Source organism: Cucurbita moschata, unplaced genomic scaffold (genome assembly GCF_002738365.1).
Source record: "Cucurbita moschata cultivar Rifu unplaced genomic scaffold, Cmos_1.0 Cmo_Scf00022, whole genome shotgun sequence".
Classification (NCBI taxonomy): domain Eukaryota; kingdom Viridiplantae; phylum Streptophyta; class Magnoliopsida; order Cucurbitales; family Cucurbitaceae; genus Cucurbita; species Cucurbita moschata.
Window position 1 is genome coordinate 32,465 of NW_019268538.1, and position 16,506 is coordinate 48,970.

Below are 16,506 nucleotides of genomic sequence, written 5' to 3' on the forward strand. Positions count from 1 at the left end.
AATCAGAGTGGAGGAGAAATTATGAAGAACCAATTGAAACGTGGGAGGAATTGAAGACATTAATGAGAAAAAGGTATATTCCTAAACATTATTCTCGAGTACTCAAGCAAAAACTCTATACTTTACAACAGGAATCCAAAAGTGTTGAAGAATATTACAAAGCAATGGAGACCCTTATGAATAGAGCATGTATTGATGAAGATGAGGAAGATACAATGGCTTTCTTGGTGGGTTAAACCGACAACTTGCTCATCAAGTGGATAGGCAAGCGTACTTTGATATGCAAGAATTGTTACACCTTGCTGTCAAAATCTAAGGGCAACTAGCTTGGGAGAAGGAGAACTCCAAGAGGTATGGTATTTCAAAGTCTACTACTTTCCACATTTGGAAAAAGAATGCAAATATTGAAAAGATAGATTTCAAAGTTGGAGGTAAGTATGATCTTGACAAAAAGAACAAAGCTGAGACATCCAAGGGTAAAGAGAAAGCTGAGGAATATAAGGAGATTCGAGAAAGAAATAGAGACATCAAATGTTGGAAATGCCAAGGAATTGGTCATCTTAGTCGTGATTGTCCTAACAAGAGAGTCATGATCATCAAGAATGGACAAGTTGTCACAGATAGTGAGGAAAGGGACCATGATGAGCTAGTTGAAGAGGAAATCTAGGAGAATGAGGAGCTAGAAGATGGGAGTCATTTGGCACTTGTAACCAGAAGACTTCTTAAAACTCAAGTTATAGAGAACGATGTTGATGATCAAAGAGACAACCTATTTCACATAAGGTGTTTAGTCAAGGGGACTCCTTGTAGTCTTGTAATTGATAGTGGAAGCTGCACCAATGTCGTAAGTACAATGCTGATCAAAAGGTTGTTAATTTCAACCCAACACCATCCTAAACCTTACAAGCTTCAATGGCTCAATGACAGTGGAACAATGAAGGTAACTTCTCAAGCTTTAATATCTTTTACTTTAGGAAAATATAAATATGAAGTTCTTTGTGATGTTTTACCAATGCATGCTGGAGACATATTGCTTGGCCGACCATGGCAATTTGACAGGAGGGTTATGTATGATGGCTATTTGAATCGATATTCTTTTGTAAAAGATGGTAGAAAAACCACTCTTGTACCTTTGAGTTCTACAAATGTATTTGCTGATCAATTAAAGTTGGAAGAAAAAAAGAAAGAGTTTGAGGAAAAAGAGTTGAGTGAAAAAATAGAGAAAAGTCAACGAGAAAACCATAGTGAAAAAAAGAATGAAATTGGAAAAAAAGGAAAGAATGTGAGTTGTTCGGCTAGAACTGGAGAGGTTAGAAGGGCAATGTTCTCACAAAAAACCATCTTTGTACTTGTGTACAAGGAAGGATGTTTGGTCTCTAACGATAATAATTTGTCTTTGCCTAGTAGTTTCAATCTCTTTTACAGGAATTTGATGACGTATTCGAAGATGAAGTCCCTAAAGGACTACCTCCCATTCGAGGTATTGAACATAAAATAGACTTCATTTCAGGAGCAGTAATTTCTAATAGGCCAGCTTATAGAGCCAACCCAACTGAGATTAAAGAAATTCGAAGGCAAGTAGAGGAGCTTATAGAGAAGGGCTATATACGAGAGAGTTTGAGTCCATGTTCTGTACCAGTCTTATTGGTGCCGAAGAAAGATGAAACGTGGTGCATGTGCGTGGATTGTAGAGCCATCAACAAAATCACGATAAAGTATCGACATCCTATTCCTAGGCTAGACGATATGCTTGATGAATTGCATGGTTCATGTTTATTTACAAAGATTGACTTAAAATCTAGATATCATCAAATTAGAATGCATGTAGAAGACGAATGGAAAACTGCGTTCAAAACTAAGTTTGGATTGTATGAATGGCTTGTTATGTCTTTTGGGTTAACTAATGCTCCTAGTACATTTATGCGCTTAATGAATCATGTTTTGAGAGAATATTTATGAAAGCATGTTGTTGTGTATTTTGATGATATTTTAATTTATTCAAAGACCTTGCATGAGCACGTGGAGCATGTTAAGTTAGTTTTGATTACACTTAGAAAAGAGAAACTTTATGCTAATTTTAATAACGGTAGTTTTTGCATGGAAAAAGTTAACTTTCTTGGCTTCGTAGTTGGTAAAAATGGAGTAGAAGTAGATGAAGAGAAAGTAAAGGAATCAGGGATTGGCCAACACCACAAAATGCAAGTGACGTTCGTAGTTTTCATGGGTTAGCTAGCTTCTATAGGAGATTTATAAAAGATTTTAGCACCATAGCTGCACCATTGAATGACTTAGTGAAAAAGAATGTTGTTTTTAAATGGGGAGATATGCAAGAGAATTCATTTAGTAAGCTTAAGAATAAATTAACCCATGCACCATTATTTGTCTTGCCTAACTTTGATAAAACTTTTCAAATTGAGTGTGATGCAAGTGGCTTGGGCATAGGTGCTATGTTGATGCAAGATGACAAACCCGTAATGTATTTTAGTGAAAAACTAAATGGGGCAGCATTGAACTATCCTATCTATGATAAAGAATTGTTTGCTTTAGTTCGCACATTGCAGGTGTGGCAACACTACTTATGGCCTAGAGAATTTGTGATCCACTCTGATCATGAAAGCTTGAAGTATCTTAAGGGTCAAAGCAAACTGAGCCGTAGGCATGCAAAGTGGGTGGAGTTTATTGAAATATTTCCGTATGTCATCAAATATAAGCAAGGTAAGGATAATGTGGTAGTTGATGCATTATCTAGAAGGTACAATCTTTTTACTTCTCTCTCCAAGCAAAAATTCTTGGATTTGAGCATATTAAAGAATTATATCGAGATGACCACGACTTTGGAATTATTTATGCATCTTGTCTTACAAAAACAGTTGTAGATGATTATTATGTGTTTCATGAATTCTTATTTAAGAAAAGTAAACTTTGTATTCCTAAATGCTCCATCAGAGATTTGCTTGTAAAAGAAGCACATGGTGGTGGCTTAATGGGACATTTTGGGATTAATAAAACTTATAATATGTAGCATGAACACTTCTTTTGGCCGAAAATGAAGCATGATGTTCATAAATTTTGTAGTCAATGCTTTAAATGCAAAGAAGCTAAATCTATGATATGAATCCAACAACGAATCGCTTACATGTACCTGAACGAGCAATTACAAGAAGCAATACAAGGAAGATTCAAGTATCAAATTAAGAAAATAATAGAGTGACTGATATTGGAAAGTGATTAGAAGACTTGCCTTTGGTAGTTGAACTACCAATTAAGACAATTTATGAATACCTTGTTTTCTTCAATATGTACTTAATAGCATTTATTAATAGTTTGTATGAATGCCTTATTTACTTCAATTTGTATTTAATAGCGTTTGTAGTTGGTGGCTGAACTTTATTATGTTAGGGTTATCTTTTGGGCCTATTTAAAAGTATGTAATATTCATGTTTGGGACGAATGGTTGAATACAGACAAAACCTTTGTGTTTCTTGATATCTTTTTTATGTTATTCTTTTTCAAACCTTGCTTTAGGTTTGATGTTTAAACCGATTCATTGAATTAGTTTTGATCAAGCTAATTCTGGAGTGAATTGTCTTGGTATCTAAGAGTGACCATCATAGATTCCAAGTTCGATCTAAGAGTCACTCATCTTCTAACCAGCTCTTGGTTGGAATCAATCCGTTAAGTTACCTTTCTCTGCGAATGTTTTGCAAGGATTCTAGAAGGACCTCTAGCTTTGCAAATTCCAGCATTGTTGGCGCTTATCATTTGAATGTACCTAATGAACCTTGGACTAATATATCTATGGATTTTGCTCTTGGTTTACCACACATTAAAAGGGTAAAGATAGTATTTTTGTTGTGGTAGACAGATTTAGTAAGATGGCTCATTTTATTGTTGTGGTAGACAGATTTAGTAAGATGGCTCATTTTATTGCATGTAACAAGATGGACGATGCAAAACATATTGCTGACTTATTTTGAAGGGAAGTAGTAAGATTACATGGAATCCCTAGAATAATTGTTAGTGATAGGAATGCTAAATTTTTAAGTCACTTTTGGAAATTATTGTGGGGTAAATTGGGTACCAAATTGTTGTTTTCAACTACATGTCATCCTCAAACGATGGACAAACTGAGGTGGTTAATAGAACATTAGGAGCATTGCTTAGAGCTATTATTTCTAAGAATATTAAGTCTTGGGATAGAATGTTTACCATTTGTAGAGTTTGCATATAATAGAGCAATTCATAGTACAACTCATTGTTCTCCTTTTGAAGTTGTTTATGGATTTAATCCACTTACGCCTCTTTATTTGCTTCCTATTCCTTCTAATATGTTTGTGAGTGACGCAGCCACAAGTAAGGCAGACTTGATCAAAACATTGCACATGGAGGTTAAGGAAAGAATTGAGAACCAAAATTTCAAAGTTGCTTCAAGGATTAACAAAGAACGAAAGGAAATCCTTTTTAACCCTGGTGAGCGATTCCCATCTCAACTGAAGACAAAGTTACATCCAAGAGGGGGATGAATTAATAACAATGCATAGACTTTTCAGTACATTCTACTTTCAATGTTGCTGACTTGAGTCTTTTGATGTAGGTGATGATTTTTCTAATTCGAGGACGAATTCAATCTTTTGATGTAGGTGATAATTTTTCGAATTCAATCTTTTGATGTAGGTGATGATTTTTTGATGTAGATGATGATTTTTCTGATTCAAGGACGAATTCAATCTTTTGATGTAGGTGAAATGTTACATCCAAGAGGGGATGAATTAATAACAATGCATAGACTTTTCAGTACATTCTACTTTCAATGTTGCTGACTTGAGTCTTTTGATGTAGGTGATGATTTTTAGGTGATGATTTTTCTGATTCGAGGACGAGTTCAATCTTTTGATGTAGGTGATGATTTTTTGATGTGGTGATGATTTTTCTGGTGATTCGAGGACGAATTCAATCTTTTGATGTAGGTGATGATTTTTGATGTAGGTGATGATTTTTTGATGTGGTGATGATTTTTCTGGTGATTCGAGGACGAATTCAATCTTTTGATGTAGGTGATGATTTTTGATGTAGGTGATGATTTTTGATGTAGGTGATGATTTTTTGATGTAGGTGATGATTTTTAGGTGATGATTTTTCTGATTCAAGGACGAATTTAATCTCTTTTGATGTAGGTGATGATTTTTTGATGTAGGTGATGATTTTTCTGATGATTCGAGGACGAATTCAATCTTTTGATTTAGATGATGATATGAATTTTCTGATTCAAGGACGAATTCAATCTTTTGATGTAGGTGATGATATGATTTTTCTGATTCGAGGACGAATTCAACCATTTGATGTAGGTGATGATATGATTTTTCTGATGATTTGAGGACGAATTCAATCTTTTGATGTAGGTGATGATATGATTTTTCTGATTCGTCGTTTGAAGAGGGGGAAGATGATTTTTTGATGTAGGTGATGATTTTTCTGATGATTCGAGGACGAATTCAATCTTTTGATGTAGGTGATGATATGACTGAATTCAATCTTTTGATGTAGGTGATGATATGATTGATGATATGATTTTTCTGATGATTCGAGGACAAATTCAATTTTTTGATGTAGGTAATGATATGATTGATGATATGATTTTTCTGATGATTCGAGGACGAATTCAATTTTTTGATGTAGGTGATGATATGATTTTTCTGATGATTCGAGGACGAATTTAATCTTTTGATGATGTAGGTGATGATTATGATTTTTCTGATTCGTCTTTTGAAGAGGGGGAATCAACTAGACCTAATTCAATTCAATTTTTGATGATGTAGGTGATGATTTATCTGGGGAAGATGTTCCAACTAGACCTAATTCGATTTTCTGGGAAGATGTTACAACTAGACCTAATTCAATTCAATCTTAGATTTTTGTGGAGAAGATGTTCCAACTAGACCTAATTCAATTCAATCTTTTGATGACGAGGTGATGTTCCAACTAGACCTAATTCAATTCAATCTTAGATTTTTATAGGGGAAGATGTTCCAACCAGACCTAATTAAATTTAATTTTTTGATGATTTAGGTGATGATTTTTCTTGAGGAAGATGTTCCAACTAACCACCTAATTCGATTTTTTTGGGGGAAGATGTTCCAACTAGACCTAATTCAATTCAATTTTTGATGATGTAGGTGATGATTTTTTTGGGGGAGATGTTCCAACTAGACCTGATTCGATTTTTATGGGGGAAGATGTTCCAACTAGACCTAATTCAATTCAATCTTAGATTTTTCTGGAGAAGATGTTCCAACTAGACCTAATTCAATTCAATCCTTTAATGATGTAGGTGATGATTTTTCTGGGGGGAGATGTTCCAACTAGACCTAATTTGGTTTTTTTGGGGAACATGTTCCAACTAGACCTAATTCAATTCAATCTTCGATTTTTCTAGGGGAAGATGTTCCAACTGCACCTAATTCAATTCAATCTTTTGATGATGTAGGTGATGATTTTTCTGAGGGAAGATGTTCCAACTAGACCTAATTCGATTTTTCTGGGGGAAGATGTTATAACTAGACCTAATTCAATTCAATCTTAGATTTTTCTAGGGGAAGATGTTCCAACTACACCTAATTCAATTCAATCCTAGATTTTTCTAGGGGAAGATGTTCCAACTACACCTAATTCAATTCAATCTTTTGATGATGTAGGTGATGATTTTTATGAGGGAAGATGTTCCAACTAGACCTAAGTCGATTTTTCTGGGAGAAGATGTTCTAACTAGACCTAATTCAATTCAATCTTAGATTTTTATGGGAAGATGTTCCAACTAGATCTAATTCAATTCAATCTTATATTTTTCTGGGGGGAAGATGTTCCAACTAGACCTAATTCAATTCAAATTCAATGCAATCTTTTGATGATGTAGGTGAACTAGACCTAATTCAATTCAATCTTTTGATAAAAGATGTTCCAACTAGACCTAATTCAATTCAATTTTTTGATGATGTAGGTGATGTTCCAACTAGACCTAATTCGATGGTCTTGATTGAAGTCACTCACAACGAGCGAATCCCAGCGGTTAAATATGTCCTATGATAACCACATAAAAATTTAGAACCTTTCATAAGGTACCCTAGCTAAACCTCATGCTATTTATCAAAATAAACGTTAGAATCTTTAACATTTAGGGACCATACTGACCTCGGATGGTAAAACTGAGGGCAGAAACAGCTCCGGAAGGGTCGAAAACCTTGGAATCGATATATTATATTGATATTTTTCCGCTAAGCCTAGTTGCCGAGCCGGCCAACTAAGCCGCCAAGTCGAGCTGCGGAAATTGACGGAACCGAGCCGACCCGCACTATGTACGCGTGCGAAGCTGCTGGGGCTACTGGGTGTGCGTCTGCAGCTCGACCCTATTCCAAAAACCTTGCCTTCCTTACCCGACAAGTGACAAAACTCTAGTTTCCGCCTCCCCGATTCTGGCGACGCGCCGACAATCCCACAACGTCCTCAACACCGATTTCCGACGATCAACCTTCTTAATGATCCCAACATCAATGCCTTACTTCTACTCGATTCTTCCTCCGGAGAGCAACCCCAACATTCTGGAGGGAAGTTTGGAGAGAAAATCGTTTTCAAGGGAGATAGAAGGTTGGGCATGGGAATAGAAAAATAATATGAAGACATTTGCATGTTAGGGCTTTAGGATAAGGAAACTCAGAGAAATAGAAATGTTTCTATTAGGTAATAAAAGTCTCGCAGGAAATCCCTCGATTTTCGGGGAGATTACATTTAATTATTTATTCTATTTTTTATTTGATTTGATTTTATTCCAGAAACCCAAACCGTTACAATTTCGAATAACTTTTAAAATTGCACCTTTTCCGACCGGAATAAATGCATCACATAATATCTTGTTCTTTATAGAAATAAAAATAAAATCTTAACCAAATAAGGCAAAAAGGGAAAATCTAAATCGTTACACATTCAATCTTCAATCTTTTGATGATGTAGGTGATGATTTTTCTAGGGGAACAATGATGTAGGTGATGATTTTTCTGGCGGAAGATGTTCCAACTAGACTTGATGATGTAGGTGAACTAGACCTAATTCAGACCTAATTCAATCTTCAATCTTTTGATGATGTAGGTGATGATTTTTCTGGGCGAAGATGTTCCAACTAGACTTGATGATGTAGGTGAACTAGACCTAATTCAATCTATGTAGGTGATGATTGTTTTGGAAGATGTTCCAACTAGACTTGATGATGTAGGTGAACTAGACCTAATTCAGACTTAATTCAATCTTAAATCTTTTGATGATGTAGGTGATGATTTTTTTGGGGGAACAATGATGTAGGTGATGATTTTTCTGGGGGAAGATGTTCTAACTAGACTGGATGATGTAGGTGAACTAGACCTAATTCAATCTTATGTAGGTGATGATTTTTCTGGAAGATGTTCCAACTAGACTTGATGATGTAGGTGAACTAGACCTAATTCAGACCTAATTCAATCTTCAATCTTTTGATGATGTAGGTGATGATTTTTTTGGAACAATGATGTACGTGATGATTTTTTGGGGGAAGATGTTCCAACTAGACTTGATAGTGTAGGTGAACTAGACCTAATTCAATCTTATGTAGGGGATGATTTTTCTAGGGGAAGATGTTTCAACTAGACTTGATGATGTAGGTGAACTAGACCTAATTCATACCTAACTTATGTAGGTGATGATTTTTTTGGGGAAGATGTTCCAACTAGACTTGATGATGTAGGTGAACTAGACCTAATTCAGACCTAATTCAATCTTCAATCTTTTGATGATGTAGGTGATGATTTTTTTGGGGGAAGATGTTCTAACTAGACTTGATGATGAAGGTGAACTAGACCTAATTCAATCTTATGTACGTGATGATTTTTCTAGGGGAAGATGTTCCAACTTATTTGTCGGGGGGAAGACGTTCCAACTAGACTTGATGATGTAAGTGAACTAGACCTAATTAAATCTTCAATCTTTTGATGATGTAGGTGATGATTTTTCTGTGGAAGATGTTTCAACTAGACCTAATTCAATCTTCAATCTTTTGATGATGTAGGTGATCTTTTGATGATGTAGGTGATGATTTTTCTAGGGAATTTTTATGGGGGATATTTCTGGGGGAAGATGTTCCAACTAGACCTAATTCAATCCCCGTGGGCTAGACCTAATTCAATTTTCAATCCTTTGATGATGTAGGTGATGATTTTTTTGGGGAAGATGTTCCAACTAGACCTAATTCAATCTTCAATCTTTTGAATATGTAGGTGATTGAAGATGTAGGTGATGATTTTTCTGGGGGAAGATGTTCCAATCAATCTTTTGATGATGTAGGTGATGATTTTTCTGGGGAAAGATGTTTCAATCAATCTTTTGATGATGTAGGTGATTGAAGATGTAGGTGATGATTTTTTGGGGGAAGATGTTCCAATCAATCTTTTGATGATGTAGATGATGATTTTTCTAGGGGATTTTTCTGGGGGAAGATGTTCCAACTAGACCTAATTCAATCCCCGGGGGCTAGACCTAATTCAATCTTCAATCTTTTGATGATGTAGGTGATGATTTTTCTGGGGGAAGATGTTCCAACTAGACCTAATTCAATCTTCAATCTTTTGAATATGTAGGTGATTGAAGTTGTAGGTGATGATTTTTCTGGGGGAAGATGTTCCAATCAATCTTTTGATGATGTAGGTGATGATTTTGATGATGTAGGTGATTGAAGATGTAGGTGATGATTTTTCTGGAGGAAGATGTTCCAATCAATCTTTTGAAGATGCAGGTGATGATTTTTCTAGGGGAAGATGTTCCAATCAATCTTTTGATGATGTAGGTGATGATTTTGATGATGTAGGTGATTGAAGATGTAGGTGATGATTTTTTTGGGGGAAGATGTTCCAATCAATCTTTTGAAGATGCAGTGATGATTTTTCTGGGGAAGATGTTCCAATCAGATGATGTAGGTGATGATTTTGATGATGTAGGTGATTGAAGATGTAGGTGATGATTTTTCTGGGGGAAGATGTTACAATCAATCTTTTGATGATGTAGGTGATGATTTTTCTGGGGGAAGATGTTCCAACTAGACCTAATTCAATCTTCAACGTTTTGATGATGTAGGTGATTGAAGATGTAGGTGATGATTTTTCTGGGGGAAGATGTTCCAACTAGATCTAATTCATTCCCCGGGGGGTTTATTTGGGGAAAATGTTCCAACTAGACCTAATTCAATTTTCAATCTTTTGATGATGGATGATTTTTCCGGGGGAAGAGTTCCAACTAGACCTAATTCAATCTTCAATCTTTTGATGATGGATGATTTTTTTGGGGAAGATGTTACAACTAGACCTAATTCAATCTTCAATCTTTTGATGATGGATGACTTTTCTGGGGGAAGATATTCCAACTAGACCTAATTCAATCTTCAATATTTTGATGATGTAGGTGATTGAAGATGTAGGTGATGATTTTTGTGATGGAAGATGTTCCAACTAGACCTAATTCAATCTTCAATATTTTGATGATGTAGGTGATGATTTTTCTAGGGGAAGATGTTATGTTCCAACTAGACCTAATTTAATCTTCAATCATTTGATGATGTAGGTGATTGAAGATGTAGGTGATGATTTTTCTGGGGGAAGATGTTCCAACTAGACCTAATTCAATCTTCAATTTTTTGATGATGTAGGTGATCTTTTGATGATGTAGGTGATGATTTTTCTGGGGGAAGATGTTCCAACTAGACCTAATTCAATCTTCAATCTTTTGATGATGTAGGTGATTGAAGTGACTTTTGATGATGTAGGTGACTTTTGATGATGTAGGTGATGATTTTTCTGGGGGAAGATGTTACGTAGGTGTTGATTATTTTGGGGGAAGATGTTCCAACTAGACCTAATTCAATCTTCAATTTTTTGATGATGTAGGTGATCTTTTGATGATGTAGATGACTTTTGATGATATAGGTAATGATTTTTCTGGGGGAAGATGTTCCAACTATACCTGATGATGTAGGTGATCTTTTGATGATGTAGGTGACTTTTGATGATGTAGGTGATGATTTTTCTGGGGGAAGATGTTCCAACTAGACCTAATTCAATCTTCAATCTTTTGATGATGTAGGTGATCTTTTGATGATGTAGGTGACTTTTGATGATGTAGGTGATAATTTTTCTGGGGGAAGATGTTTCAACTAGACCTGATGATGTAGGTGATCTTTTGAGGATGTAGGTGATCTTTTGATGATGTAGGTGACTTTTGATGATGTAGGTGATGATTTTTCTGGGGGAAGATGTTTCAACTAGACCTGATGATGTAGGTGATCTTTTGAGCATGTAGGTGATGTTTCAACTAGACCTGATGATGTAGGTGATCTTTTGATAATGTAGGGTAGGTGATGTAGGTGATCTTTTGATGGTGTAGGTGACTTTTGATGATGTAGGTGATGATTTTTCTGGGGGAAGATGTTCCAACTAGACCTGATGATGTAGGTGATCTTTTGAGGATGTAGGTGATGTTTCAACTAGACCTGATGATGTAGGTGATTGTCGGTGATCTTTTGATGATGTAGGGTAGGTGATGTAGGTGATCTTTTGATGATGTAGGTGATGATTTTTCTGGTTCCAACTAGACCTAATTCAATGATGATGTAGGTGATCGAAGATGTAGGTGATTATTTTTCTGGGGGAAGATGTTCCAACTAAACCAACTAAACCTAATTCAATCTTCAATTTTTTTATGATTTAGGTAATCTTCTGATGATGTAGATGATGATTTTTCTAGGGGAAGATGTTTGACTAATAGATTTCAAGTTTATTTTTTTAGCCACTCAAACATATCAACCTTTGTCGAAAGATTTTATTGTTTTTTTGTTTTCATTTTGCAACGGTCAATTGGTCAAAATTGACTTCGTCATTTGTGGAGATTAAAGAGGATTGGGATTGAATCCCGACCACAAACGTCTTTTGTCGGAAGACTATAAATACCCACATTATGTTATGTAAAAATCAGATTCATGGATGAATGTAATTCAGATCTCAAATTGAGACGTTTTTCTTAGAAATCCCAGCATCATATTTGCCATTTCTAAGTTTCAAGCAATTCTTGTGGTAGAATTGCACCCGAGCCATTCAATCAAGCCTTGATCAAGTTAGATTGTGGAGTGGCTCAATTTAGAACAAGGTTCCAAATCTTGCTCCTAGATCTTCGATCGTAAGAGGTAATCTAATTCTAGCCTTATCTCTTGGTTGGCCCAAATTTCGTACAAAGGAAGTGTTAATTACTTTGATTCAAGGGTTTTTGCTAAAACAAAAGCTTGGATCGTTGGGCTGAGGATTAGGGTTGCCTTATCACAGTGGATAGAGCATTACTCCAAAAAAACAAGCATCCCATGAGTATACATGACCTCACTACCTGTATAAAGCGTGCATATCTTCTCAGGGAGTAGGTCAAAGCCTTTTATCAAAGTCAAAAGTAGGAATCCGACAAAAGAAGACCCCTAAGAGCGTCTTGTAAACTAATTATTCGATCTGGAGATCCCAGCAAGGCTACTAGAGACATCACTAAACCACCCAGGGATGTCTCTTGCAAAGAAGAATTCGTAGAGATTTTTCCAAAACCCCAGTCCAACCTACCCGACTGATATAATCTAGAATCTACTCTCCGCCTTTACTTAACTTAGTAGTAGGCGAATAGTGACCCTATTTGTATGCACATTCACAGGGCACGTTCCAAGATCTCCCGCAATGAGAACCTAAGGCATGGTTGAATTGATAGTAAGTTGAAAGAATAAATGGATCGATCATAGGTTGGTTGAATATTGAGTTCCACTTAAGCTACGTGTTCTGTTTACGTGCTACTAAGCCAGCATCCAAGATCTTAGACAGGTTTCGTCCCCTTTCGGGAACACCTTTTTACTAGTGCGGTAAAAGTCTGAAGCAAATAGACCGAAAAAAGAAGAGTTCTTTATAGATGAGTTGTAGTCGATTCGCCCCTTATGTTATGGCTCGTCTCGCGCTTAGTCACTCGTGGGATTCGTATAGGGGGGCATCAAGTCTTTTCTGAAAAAACTTGCAGTTCTACCCCTATATATATATATGACTTTTTAGATACTAACTCTTTGCTTGGATCGAACATGGAACTTCTATAAAGATCTTTCCACTCATTTATCATACTCAAAGTCGAAGTCACGACTGGCATGGGGGGCTCGAAAAAAGAATGAGAATTGGTGTCATGGTAGTACTACGAGATGGTGATTTATCGTATAGAAAAATAAATCCGCAGACCTATTGATTGACCATAGATGCAATCGCTATCTAAGAGAATCCTAGTAGTTCTTCAATCGTTCAAGGGCAAGGGAAAAAGATGTAGCGGCTTGCCTAGATCTCGTATTTCCCACGTAGTCCGTTGGTCAAACCAAGGATTCTCTGATCGAAGTAATATAGAGATTCTTTTTCTTTTTCTAGTATGTAGCACCGCGAGCTAGGAGTGCATCATCGGGGCGAAAACGAAGATAGGATCATCATCATGGCCCTTTTCTTCTTTCTTTTGTTTGTGTCCAGCTTTAGTTAAAAAGAGGTGTGTGTGTGTGTTTGTTCTTTTTAAGGCTTATCCGGGGGCTGTTGCTCTGGGAAATCCAATTCCTCTTTTTTCTTTTCCCGCGGATCTCACATCGAGAGCAGCTTCTTCTTGTTCAGGGTCATCAGATGAGAGATCTTCCTCTGATTTCGAGAAATCGATCAAGCGGGGGGTTACCCTCTCCTCTTTGAGTCGGGCTACTTCCTCCCTCTCCTCACCTCTCAAGATATATATATATATATATATATATATATATATATATATATATATATATATATATATATATATATATATAAACTCTTCCCATAGGAGAGCAGAAGCTCCAGAATGAGTATGTCCTGGACCCCCAAATTCATTCTCATCCTGATCCACCATATAATTTTCTAAATCTACAAAAACTTTGATGGAGAAGAAAGAAAAGATTATTGACCAATATGGAGAGGAACGAAGTTGGTTTACCGATAGAGAGAGGGCTCGTAATGATCTTTGAGAAGATCACAAGGTGCTGATAGGAGGGGGGATCCATAGGTTTTTGTGAAAGGGATGCCCCGAATCTGACATGTCGCTTGCAAAAAAGAAAAAACGAATTCCTCTATTTGATGTCGATCCATTTATACTTCCATTCTTTGTAAAGTAAAGCTAATTGCTTGCTGGCTGGGAGCTGTATAAACGGTAACGTCCACGTACGGCTCTGTGAGAAGGGCGGTGGACAGAAATGGCCTTGTTGTACCTCACTCTCTTCTTTAATGGGGTCTGTTTTTTTTTTTTTTTTTGGNCGTCTTTTGTCGGAAGACTATAAATACCCACATTATGTTATGTAAAAATCAGATTCATGGATGAATGTAATTCAGATCTCAAATTGAGACGTTTTTCTTAGAAATCCCAGCATCATATTTGCCATTTCTAAGTTTCAAGCAATTCTTGTGGTAGAATTGCACCCGAGCCATTCAATCAAGCCTTGATCAAGTTAGATTGTGGAGTGGCTCAATTTAGAACAAGGTTCCAAATCTTGCTCCTAGATCTTCGATCGTAAGAGGTAATCTAATTCTAGCCTTATCTCTTGGTTGGCCCAAATTTCGTACAAAGGAAGTGTTAATTACTTTGATTCAAGGGTTTTTGCTAAAACAAAAGCTTGGATCGTTGGGCTGAGGATTAGGGTTGCCTTATCACAGTGGATAGAGCATTACTCCAAAAAAACAAGCATCCCATGAGTATACATGACCTCACTACCTGTATAAAGCGTGCATATCTTCTCAGGGAGTAGGTCAAAGCCTTTTATCAAAGTCAAAAGTAGGAATCCGACAAAAGAAGACCCCTAAGAGCGTCTTGTAAACTAATTATTCGATCTGGAGATCCCAGCAAGGCTACTAGAGACATCACTAAACCACCCAGGGATGTCTCTTGCAAAGAAGAATTCGTAGAGATTTTTCCAAAACCCCAGTCCAACCTACCCGACTGATATAATCTAGAATCTACTCTCCGCCTTTACTTAACTTAGTAGTAGGCGAATAGTGACCCTATTTGTATGCACATTCACAGGGCACGTTCCAAGATCTCCCGCAATGAGAACCTAAGGCATGGTTGAATTGATAGTAAGTTGAAAGAATAAATGGATCGATCATAGGTTGGTTGAATATTGAGTTCCACTTAAGCTACGTGTTCTGTTTACGTGCTACTAAGCCAGCATCCAAGATCTTAGACAGGTTTCGTCCCCTTTCGGGAACACCTTTTTACTAGTGCGGTAAAAGTCTGAAGCAAATAGACCGAAAAAAGAAGAGTTCTTTATAGATGAGTTGTAGTCGATTCGCCCCTTATGTTATGGCTCGTCTCGCGCTTAGTCACTCGTGGGATTCGTATAGGGGGGCATCAAGTCTTTTCTGAAAAAACTTGCAGTTCTACCCCTATATATATATATGACTTTTTAGATACTAACTCTTTGCTTGGATCGAACATGGAACTTCTATAAAGATCTTTCCACTCATTTATCATACTCAAAGTCGAAGTCACGACTGGCATGGGGGGCTCGAAAAAAGAATGAGAATTGGTGTCATGGTAGTACTACGAGATGGTGATTTATCGTATAGAAAAATAAATCCGCAGACCTATTGATTGACCATAGATGCAATCGCTATCTAAGAGAATCCTAGTAGTTCTTCAATCGTTCAAGGGCAAGGGAAAAAGATGTAGCGGCTTGCCTAGATCTCGTATTTCCCACGTAGTCCGTTGGTCAAACCAAGGATTCTCTGATCGAAGTAATATAGAGATTCTTTTTCTTTTTCTAGTATGTAGCACCGCGAGCTAGGAGTGCATCATCGGGGCGAAAACGAAGATAGGATCATCATCATGGCCCTTTTCTTCTTTCTTTTGTTTGTGTCCAGCTTTAGTTAAAAAGAGGTGTGTGTGTGTGTTTGTTCTTTTTAAGGCTTATCCGGGGGCTGTTGCTCTGGGAAATCCAATTCCTCTTTTTTCTTTTCCCGCGGATCTCACATCGAGAGCAGCTTCTTCTTGTTCAGGGTCATCAGATGAGAGATCTTCCTCTGATTTCGAGAAATCGATCAAGCGGGGGGTTACCCTCTCCTCTTTGAGTCGGGCTACTTCCTCCCTCTCCTCACCTCTCAAGATATATATATATATATATATATATATATATATATATATATATATATATATATATATATATATATATATAAACTCTTCCCATAGGAGAGCAGAAGCTCCAGAATGAGTATGTCCTGGACCCCCAAATTCATTCTCATCCTGATCCACCATATAATTTTCTAAATCTACAAAAACTTTGATGGAGAAGAAAGAAAAGATTATTGACCAATATGGAGAGGAACGAAGTTGGTTTACCGATAGAGAGAGGGCTCGTAATGATCTTTGAGAAGATCACAAGGTGCTGAT